Here is a 10983-nt window from a genome sequence, read left to right on the forward strand (position 1 = left end):
GTAATAAGGCTAAACCATGAAAACTTAGTAAGTACTTATCAATCTCTGTAATGCAAATACAGCATATAAGCTGGTCTGTTTTATTCAGCTTTTTCATCTGTGACCAAAACACCTGATAAGAACAACTTAGAGGAGGAAAAGTTTATTTGGGACTCAGGGTTTCAGAGATCTCAGTTCATTGGTAGCCGACCATTGCTCTGGATCCAAGATGAGGCAGTACATCATGGGGGAAGAGGCCCAGCAGAGGAATGCTGCTCAACACAAGGCAAGGTCAGGAAAGAGAAGTAGAGGGGTGGGGGAGGGAGTGGGTGAGAGAAAACTGGAGAGAGGGGAAGCTTGCATATGGGAAAGATGCATCATTCTAGGGCACACCCCCAGTGACTCACCTCCTCCAGCCACACCCCACTTGCCTTCAGTTATCACCCAGTCAGTCCATTCAAACTAGGATAAACTGATTAGGTTACAACTCCCCCAATCCAATCATTTCACCTCCAAGCATTCCTGTATTAACACAGGAGCTTTTGGGGGAACACTTTATATCTAAACCGTAACACTGCCTAAATGTCAAATATATCTTCAATGCACATTTTGTTTTAAAGAAATGCATTAAACCTAGAGAACAATTCAGAGAAAATTGACATCTTTATTATATTGAGTTCTATAACCCATAAACATTCTATGCCTCTTCCTTTATATAGGTCCCCTATTTCTTCCAATCTCATTTTGTAATTTGTAGGATGCAAATCCTCTGTTATATAAGACTTTTGCTTAATAATGTTTCCTTTTATGTTTTTTAAGCTATTGTCAATTGTGTCTCAAATTTTATTTCTAGTACATAAAAATGTAGTTGATTTTTGTAATTTATTTGTAAATCCTGAAATTTTGTTGAACTCAACAGTTTTATGATTTTTAAAAATACAATAGTAATCATGAGAGGTTACGAAGGGTGGAGGGGTAGCATAGATAAAGAAAAGTAGATTTGATCAGTTTTTCAGGTATACAGGTGTTAAAATATCACACTGAACCCCATTAAAGCATACAATTAATGCATAAACATTTTTTTAAGTGTGATATGTGTGTGTGTACAATGAAAACTACATAGCCTTTATAAAGAAGGAAATTCTGTCTTTGTGAAAATAGATTCCTTAAGATTTTTCATATAGACAATTATATCATATATGCAAATGGGGATAATTTTATTTTTACTTTCCAATTGATAATGCCTTGCATTTCTTTTCCTACTTTTACTGCAAGGACCAGAACTTCTAGGTGAACAGAGCAGTGAAAAGAGTACTTGAAGGGAAAGTATACCATCTCTCAGCTTTAGATAGGGTATTAGCTGGGATACTAAGTATAATTGTAGGTATGCTTTAATTAATGAACTAGCCCAACTTGTTTACATGTATGAAGAGTTTTAGTCATGAATTATTGTTGGATTTCATCAAATTCTCCTTCTGTTTCAATTTATGTAATCACATAATATTCATATTTAGCTTGCTTATGTGATTAAATTGATTGATTTTAAATGTCAAACTTGCCTTCCATCAGAAAAGATTCCACTTGTAATGATTTTTAATTCGTTTTATTTCTCTCTAGATTCAGTTTTCTAAAATGTTGTTAGTTATTTATTTTTGCATCTAACATCATGAGAGATACTGGTCTGTAGGGATTTACAGACTTTTATTAATGACTTAGGTGCAGAGCAGAGCCTGAGAGAAGGTGTAAGGGAAGAAGTTTGAATGCATATTTGTTTAGGATGAGTTTCTGCTAATCATATGTCATAATGGAGTGAATGCTTGCGTTCCTAACCCCCTAAGTCACAGTATGATAGCGTTAGCAAGGAGGACCTTTGGGATTTATTTAGATTTAGATGAGGCCTTGAGAGTAGACCCTCCTGATGCAATTAGGGCCCTTGTAAGAATAGGAAGGTACTCTCTCTTTCTCTCTACCACCTGAAGATACAGCCAGATGGCAATGTCTAAAAACCAAAACCCAACAATGTGGCATCTTGATCTCAGATTCTCCAGTCTCCCAAATTGTGAGAAATGAACACCTATTGTTTAAACCGGTTATTTGTGATATTTTATTATAGCAGTGTAAGCTTACTAAGACATTTTGTTTTACAGGACAAGTCCAAAACACTGGTTATTTTTTTCTTTTTTTTTGATTTTATTTTTATAAGAGCTTTATAGTTATGCATAGTAATTGGGTTTATCCCAATAAATTCATACATGCATAGAACTGGATTTCAGTTCATGATCACCCCTTTCCCATTCCCCTTGTCCCTCCCCGTTCTCCTTCCTCTACTGTACTAGCCTTCCTCTCACTCACCTATTTTTTATATTTGATTGGTTCTTTTTATTTATACATAAAGATAAGTTCCCTGTGGTATAGTTATATATTCACATAACATGATTTTCTAAGAATTAATTCTGCATTGCCTCCCCTTTACTATCCCTCCACTCTGTCTCTAGATCTCCTTGTATACTACTGATATTCCCTTTATCTGTATAGTATTTATCCTCCCCTCCTTTCCTTTATTATACTCTAGTTTCCACATATAAGAGAAAACATGTGACTTTGGAGTTGCTTAGTTTGGCTAATTTCACTTAGCATGTGTTCTCCATTTCCATCCATTTACTGATAAATACCATAATTTCATTCCTTTTTATGGCTGAGTAGAACTCCATTTTGTATATATGACACAATTTCTTAATCCGTTCGACTATTGACAGGACTCTGGGTTGATTCCATAATTTGGCTGTTGTGAATTGTGCTGCTGTAAACACTGAGGTGGCTGTGTTGCTGTAGTATGTGATTTTAGAATTGTTGGGGTTTCCATTCCTAGTTTTGTAAGGAATCTCCATACTGCTTTTCAGAGTGGTTATATTAGTCTGTAGTACCGTCAACAGTGTACAAGTGTACAAGTGTACCTTTTCTTCCCCAGCATTTATTATTGATTGTATTCTTGATCATTGCCATTCTGACAGAGTAAGGTGAAATCTTGGCAAAATACTGGTTATTGACTTGATATAAAAGGAAGATTTTATATCTCATGCCTCAGGTACTTTGTTTTTCTTTCTGGGGAAGCTTTCTCCCAAGGCTACTAAAAGTCAATGAATATAAGATGGTAACACAAAATTGGGTTTTGGGGGATTTAGGATTCTAGGTTTGTAAAAACTTCACAACACTACATTGATTTCCATTTCAAATAAAAGAGAAGGGCATTCTATAAACTATACAAATTATAATGTGCCAAAATAGGTAAAAACTGAAAAGAAAAAATTTAAGTTAGTGAACAAAACATTTCCTCCTTATAAACAGGAAAGACAAAACACCAGCATCAAAGAAGTTAAATATGTATTAAGAAATTATAGAATATACCTACTATCTAATTTCCCCTACCAGGGCAAACAAACTGAACTATGAGGAAGCATTCAAATCATTTATGGTAAGTAGAACAATTGAAAGAGGTGAGATGATGTGTATTAAATAAAAATAAAAAGTATTATTTTCATGCATTTTTCAAGTCCCTTATTCAGATTTTGCAGGTGAAAAACAGAGGGTCCAAGATGTATAAGAAACTTTACAGCATCACATATAGGTAAAATTTAAGAATTTTAATCCAGGTCTTTGGCCTCCACACTTTATTCTTTTTCTTGTAACACATAGACTGCAGCTCTTTGCTTATAATGAAAATCTTCATAAAGTAATAGGAAAGCATATTGAAGTTCCCAAAGTGTGTGCTGTTTCATAAATATCCTGGCTTTCCTCCTGCCACATAGGTTACTCCCTTTTTCTCTGTTGGCTATGCTGATGACCCCCTTTTTTTTCAGATTTGTTAATGTGGAAGGAACTTAGTGTTCAGTCCTTCATGTTAATTTTCCTTTCTTCACTTGCTTCTTTGTTTCATCTAGTCTCTTGAATTTGAATACTGAATTTATGGTGATGGCTACCAAATTTGTTTTCCAAGCCAAATTTTGTACATCCCACTGTGTCTTCAACATCTCCACTTAGATAATTAATATCTAAAGCTCAACCTGTTCAAGCTTCCTCTAGCCTCAGCACTCTCCATCTCCATTATATAACATGTTTTTTTCATCCATTCATGGATTGGGGAGCATTTGGGTTGTTTACACCTTCTGACTGTTGGAAGTACTGTTACCACTGTTTACTGGTGAAGAGTCCTTGCTTCCTCAGTGCTTAAGTATACCACCAGAGAAGCACGCCGAGGCAAGTTTAGAGTGGAAAGTAGAAGCTTTATTAAAGGACAGCAGAAAAGACTTCTCCCTGGAGGAAAAAGAGGACCCAAGAGATGGAATCCGTGGAAGGGCAGATGTTTCCCATTTTTATAGCTAAGGTCTTCTTTCAGCTTTCCTGCATTTCTGTCAGCGTTCCTGTCCTTTGTTCTGTTATCTTGCAGTGACAGAATGTAGGTGGGGAGACCCAAAAGGTGAGGGGCAGATAGGCCTGAGGAGTAATCTGGGGCTGCTTCTGATTAGCATCTTCCTGTTTGCTGGGAGCTGTTTCATTAACATTTCTTTGGGATGGGCTCTGGGCCTTGGGAACATTAACATTTCAATTTCCCAAGTGCTGCTCTGCTTTCCTGGGCTCCATTCTCAACATGGCCTTCATTTTCGATTTTACTCAATATTAGACCTGATTTATCTGACCACCTTAACTACCTATCTTTAAATCTGGCTTCAGTACTAGTGATATGAATATTCATGGGCAAGAGTTTCCGTGAGTACATTCATTCAGTTATTTAAGGTCTATACCTAGTAGTAGAATTATTAGCACATATTGTAATTCTATGTTTAATATTACAGATACACCAGACCATTTTCTATAGTGACCATCATTTTATTTGTTGCCTGGTATACATTTTTAAATCCATTTTCTTTTAACTCTACATGTTTGCATTTAATTTTTTTAATGGACTTAATTTTTAATAGAAAGCATATAGTTGGGTTCTTCTATTTTAAACCTAGGTTCACATTTCTTACATTTTAAATCAAATGTTTACATAATTGGTGGTTAATACAGCTATAAAACATTATGCTGTTCATCAAAACTCTACTCATTTTTTTCAATTTTATGATCACTGTGTTTCATTTCTGTGTCTATTGTTATGTCTTCAATTCACTAAATTTGTTCCATGTATCTGATTGTTAATTTTACCAAGTGAATTTTGGTTTTCTTACATTTCTCAAATCTATGATTTTATTCATTTCTTTTTGTGCATATTTTATTATCTCATGATTGTTAGTACTTGAATGTAGTTATGAAAAGAGGTTTTTATCTGCCATTTCCATCATTTCTACTATTTTGGGGTCTGTTCAATTACCTATTTTTTCCTAAACATTGGTCACATTTCTTGCTTCTTGGTATATCTAGTAATTTTTTGAATTGTACACTAGACAAGGGAGTTTCATTTTACTGATTGTCTGAATAGCATTGTTATAAAGAGCTGGATTTGTTTTGATATGGAATTAAATAACTTGAAGTTAATATTTTGGGGGATTTGTCCTAAATTTTGTCATGGAATTTCTAGAGTACCCTTTGATATATTAATATATCAGAGTATTGTTATAGTTTGGATATAAAAATGTTCCCTAAATGTCCATTTGTTAAAGGCTTTGCCTCCAGCATGCAGTGTTATTGTCCAGTGTTATTGTGAGGTAGTGTAATTTTTACAACATATGGGCCTAGAAAGAGGAAATTAGCCATCAGAGGCATGCCTTTGGACATTATATTGGAAATCCAGCCCGATTCCTGTCCCTTTCTTTGCTTCCTGAGTTCCATAAAATGAACAGACACCCTCTGCCATGGACTCCCACTATGATAATACTGTATACCATAGGCCCAAAGAAACAGGACTAACCATCCATGGACTGAAACCTCTGATATTGTGAGCTAAAATAAATCTTACCTATTTTAAGTTGGTTATCTCAGGCATTTTGTCATAGTAATTGAAAGTTGACTAGTACACTATAAGACTGAGAACCTATCCTTTTGAGATCCCTATTGAGTCCCCCAAGTGATAGATAAATAAACTGCATCCTCTATGATAGAAAGGTGAACAATTTCAGGGCTTTAAAGTCTCTTGTTCAAAGCTTTTTCATCCTCTTTTAACAAACACTGTAGAGTTTCACTTTACACATAGATATCTTAATAAGAGTGACTTAAAGATAATCAGTCAGATTTCTAGAATTCGTTTTATAACACTGTGCTGCATCTTCTGGCTAATTTAGACTTCCTGGTTATTGTTTTCTCAAATCATGATGCTGCTCCCCGCTGCCCTTTAATTTCTTTCTGTGGAGTTAATTTTACATGTCAACTTGTATGGACTATGATGCCCAGATTATGTGGCCAAACATTATTTTTGATATTTTTGTGAGGAGGCTTTTGTACAAGATTTACTTGTAAACAGGTGGACTTTGAGTAAGCAAATTTTCTTCTGTAATGAAGGTAGGCCTCTTCTAATCTGGTAAAGACTTAGATTAAACAAAAAACTTACCTCCCATCACAAGAAAGAATTTTGAAGAAGATGATCTTCATACTTGAAATGCAGCATTAGCTTTTCCCTGGATCTCCATCCTGATGGTCTTGACTCACTGGCAATACCCTGAAGATTTTGAACTTAGCAGTCTTCATAAGATTTTAGCCAATCCACACTCGTGTGCGCACGCACACACACATACACACAAACACACACACACACTATTGGTTTCATTTCTCTGGAGAACTCCAGCTAATATACTTTTTCTATTCAATAATCTGGAATATATTTCCAGGAAAAATGTTTGCATTACACAATGCTCATTTTTATTTGCTTTTGTTCTTCCAGAGACAACAGTTAGTGCTGCTTATTGTCTATTATTCTAAAAACTATATTTCACATATTTTCTCTATTCTAATTATTTTTTATGAAATGAGGTTAAACTCGGTTCCTGTCACTTCATTATGACTACAACTTGAAGTCAAATACATGTTTAAATAGGAAACAACTCAATTTCCATCTTCTTTATTATCACCTTTTTCTAGGTTCTTTAAATATTTCTTAATCTTTTCTTTATTTGTTTATAAATTGAAATGTGGATACTCTTTATTTAACTTAAGGAAAGACATAAACATCCTTTTCAAGTCAACTAAACATGAGTTCACAAACTGGCTCCACCATTCACTCAGTGCCATTAGCAGTCTACGTGCCTTCTCCGACCTGTTATTTCCTCATTTGACACCTGTGGAGAAATAACTGAGTCACAGACTTATTGGACATAAAGTACATTGTGAACCCTCAGTAACTACTAGTGTACTGAATACAATTTTCTGGGAAGTTCCCCCTCTTCTCCTCCAAAAAAATGGAAAGTGACAGCCACTTAGCCATTTTAGATACTAAGTCTGTGTCAAGCAAGCCACAGTAAGTCCTGGTGCTGACACGTAGTAGTTACAGGATTTAAAGCTCAGGTATTGGGTACAACTCTCATGCTTCCACCAGAAATACCAGAAACAAGGAGGGAAGAGATAGGAGAGAATGGAGAGAATGTCTAAGACTCTGGTATGGAAAAATACTTTTCTAATTATACCAACTTCCTTAAATTCATCTTTTTATGACCCAGATACCAGCTGCATTGCATCTTCAGAGTTTCATGAAAGACCTCACTAGAATAAAATTTAATTTTGGCTTAAGATAGGTTAAATGTGACTTTGGTCTTTGCAATCCAAAGATTCCTTACTAACAGTGTGTATCATTCCTTTAAACATGATTTTTTTTTTGTTACCTTAGAAATTTTAACTTTTCCCTTAGTAATAACCGAGGTAATACTGCTAACCATTAAAAAACTCAATCTATTTTGTAAAAATCTCCCTATAAATCATACACATTATTAGAGAATGAAGGATTCACCTTTTCACTCTTCAACACTGTGTAAGATTTACAAGGAAGTTTTTACAAAATAGATTTGAGTTTTTAAATGGTTTGTAATATCAAAATCAGCATAATAATAATTGCAGCATAATTGGCAAAATTATTCCACTAATGCATTTTATAAGCTTTTCTATGTTCCCGCTTGTATTGTTTACTGAAATCCTAAATCTTTAATTATAAATGACTTGAATTATAATCTACCTTTTTGCATGGAGAAAGAAATGACATGTGACTCCTTTTGTTGGCCAAACTTACATGAATCTAAAACATAACAATTGGTATAAAATACATAAAAGCAGGTTTACAATGTAACAAAAAAAATGTAACAGTAAATCATAGAAACAGGTGCACCTCAATTACACCTAAATAAACATTGCATAATCTATTTCTCAACATTAATTTAAGTCTTGAATAGCTTACTGCAGTGACAGAAAGAAAAGCCCAGGAAACAGTTTTGACATACCATGAGCTAGCTTCAAGAAAGATCACACAAACCCAGAAACCCAGAAGTAACATAAAGAGTATGTCTGGCCCAGACTTCTGCTTTCAAATATTTAAGATATCATCAGTCTTTATTTTATATGAATTACTGTGATTTAAAAATACAAAATGCTTTGGTTAAGGTCTTTCTGTGGTTAAAATATTACTATCTTTCAAAAATGAAATCACAACAAGAACTTATTATTCCTCTATTCATTCAATTAATTTTGTAACAAATAATTATATAGTGAATACTTAGTATATGGCGATCACTGGGCTATTTGGATGGATGAATGGTGAATGGGTCAGTCAGAATACTGGGCCTCATAATTTTTACTTAAGAATTATATTCTACATATATTATTTTACAACAACATTCCTAATTTCTTTATTTAGCTATGATTAATAGGTTCTTGAATAATTTAATCAATAGATTATAACTTATTGTTATTATTACTTATTTGAATGTCTTAATTTTCACAGATTTATCCCGTGGGAACCTATTAAAATTAGTTTCTTGTTTTCTTGGTTTTGTTCTCATTGGTTAACAATGTTCTTACTTTCAAGCATAGCATGTTGTTCAAAATTATTCTGAATATTTCCAGGCACAGTTCTGGAATGAGGCACTTCTCAAAGGATTCTTGATTCTTTTTAGTGGTGAATAGGATATTAGGATTCAAGATCTGGAGGATGATAAGTATACTCTTTGGTAGGTGTACTTAGAAGGACCCAACATAACATCTGTGGTATAGATATCAAATGCATAACATGAATCTAACCATGAATAAGCATCAGGTAAGCCAAAATTGAGAGACATTCACAAAATAAATAGCTTATTTTCTACACAAATATTAGTGAAAGGAAATGAATGACTGAGGGATAAAGAAATTTAGTACATGATTCTGTTACAGAAAAAAAAATACATAACTATTGTAAGTGTGATTGTGATAAGAGCTAAGCTGGAATGGTAGAAGATACAGTTTTCCAATGATACTAAAATGGAAGAGAAGATAAAAAAATGTAAATTGTTTACTATATGGAATTTCCTCACAGTCTGGTTTAACGTGCTACATACCAGTTTTAAAGGAAGAAGATACAAGTTTAATTTCTACTCTTATCAAATACTACCTCCTCAGTTATGCATAAGTCCCTGAATGACACAGTCTCACTGTGAATAAGACACTTTGTACACATAGAGCATTTACACATAATAGTCACTGTTAGTCCTACATTAGTATAACTTTTAATCTTTCTATAACTTTGGCTTAATTCTGATATCATGGGGCCACAGTTGACAGAGTTATCCAAATTAACTCCTCCTCCCCCAAAGTGACTATAAATTATCTTCCTCATGACTTTATTGTTTCATAAAGCATACATTATTTGTTGTATGTCATGATATAAGCTATAAGCATCCTGAGGGCAGAGAGTCATAATCTTCATATCATCACAGAACAAATCACAACACTGGAAACAAAAAAATGATTCAGGAATGTTTGCAGATGGAATGATTATCATGGATATCCAGGAAAGGCCACTGGACTCTATATTCATATTCTTCACTGTGCTCTCTTGGGAAAAGTCACATACTGCTCTGGTTTTTGCTTTCTTAGCTGTAAAACTATGTTAACAGCATCTGTCTTCAATGCCTCCTGTGAGTTAATGAACACTGAGGCCTTTGGATGTGCTTAACAAGTGCCGCGCTTATTGGTTTTCTAGGGCTATTGTAACAAATTATCCCCAACTTGGTGGCTTAAGATGACAATGAATTAGTATTAATTCTGTCACAGTTCTGAAGTCCAGAAGTTCAAATTCAAGATGTTGGCAGTTTTAGAACCTTCTGACTTAGAATTGGTTCCCTCCTAACTTTTGGCAGCTTAAAGAACCCTTGGTGCTCTTTGCCTTGACGATTTATCACTCCAATCTCTATTTTCACCACATGACTTTTTTCATCATATCACATTTCTTCACATGACTTTCCCTCTGTGTCTTTCTGTGTAGAGAAATTCTCCCATTTTCTTCCTCCTTCTTTGCTTCCCTCCCTCCTCCCATGCCTCTCTTTTCATCCCTTCCTTTTTTCCCATTTCTTTCCTTCTTTTCACAGTACAGGGAATTGAACTCAGGACCTCACGTATGCTAGGCAAATGCTCTACCTCTGAGTTGCACTCCTGGCCCTTTTAAAATTTATTTTGAGAAAGATTCTCACTAAAGTGCTGAGGTTGGCCTTAAACTTATCATCCTACCTTTCAAATCACTGTGTTTACAGGTGTGCACCACCATACAAGGCTGAATTCTTCTGTTTATTTTAAGGCAATGCAAGTCTACTTCTATTCATTAATGCTTAGATCATGATGACAGTGTTCTAGCATCCCTGGCTTTTTAAAATGTCTTACTTTAATTTGCAGGAGATATTTTGCATACATAACTAAGAATAGGAAGTTTAAAATAGAGTGTTCTGAATTGTTCAGGTAGGCCCAATCTAATTACATAAGTCAACCAAAGAATAGTATTTTTCTATCTTTATTTTCTAGAGGATTCTACCATCTTCACACTTGATAAGGAAAACAAAACTA

This window comes from Marmota marmota, unplaced genomic scaffold (genome assembly GCF_001458135.2).
Source record: "Marmota marmota marmota unplaced genomic scaffold, marMar, whole genome shotgun sequence".
In the NCBI taxonomy this organism is placed as follows: Eukaryota; Metazoa; Chordata; class Mammalia; order Rodentia; family Sciuridae; genus Marmota; species Marmota marmota.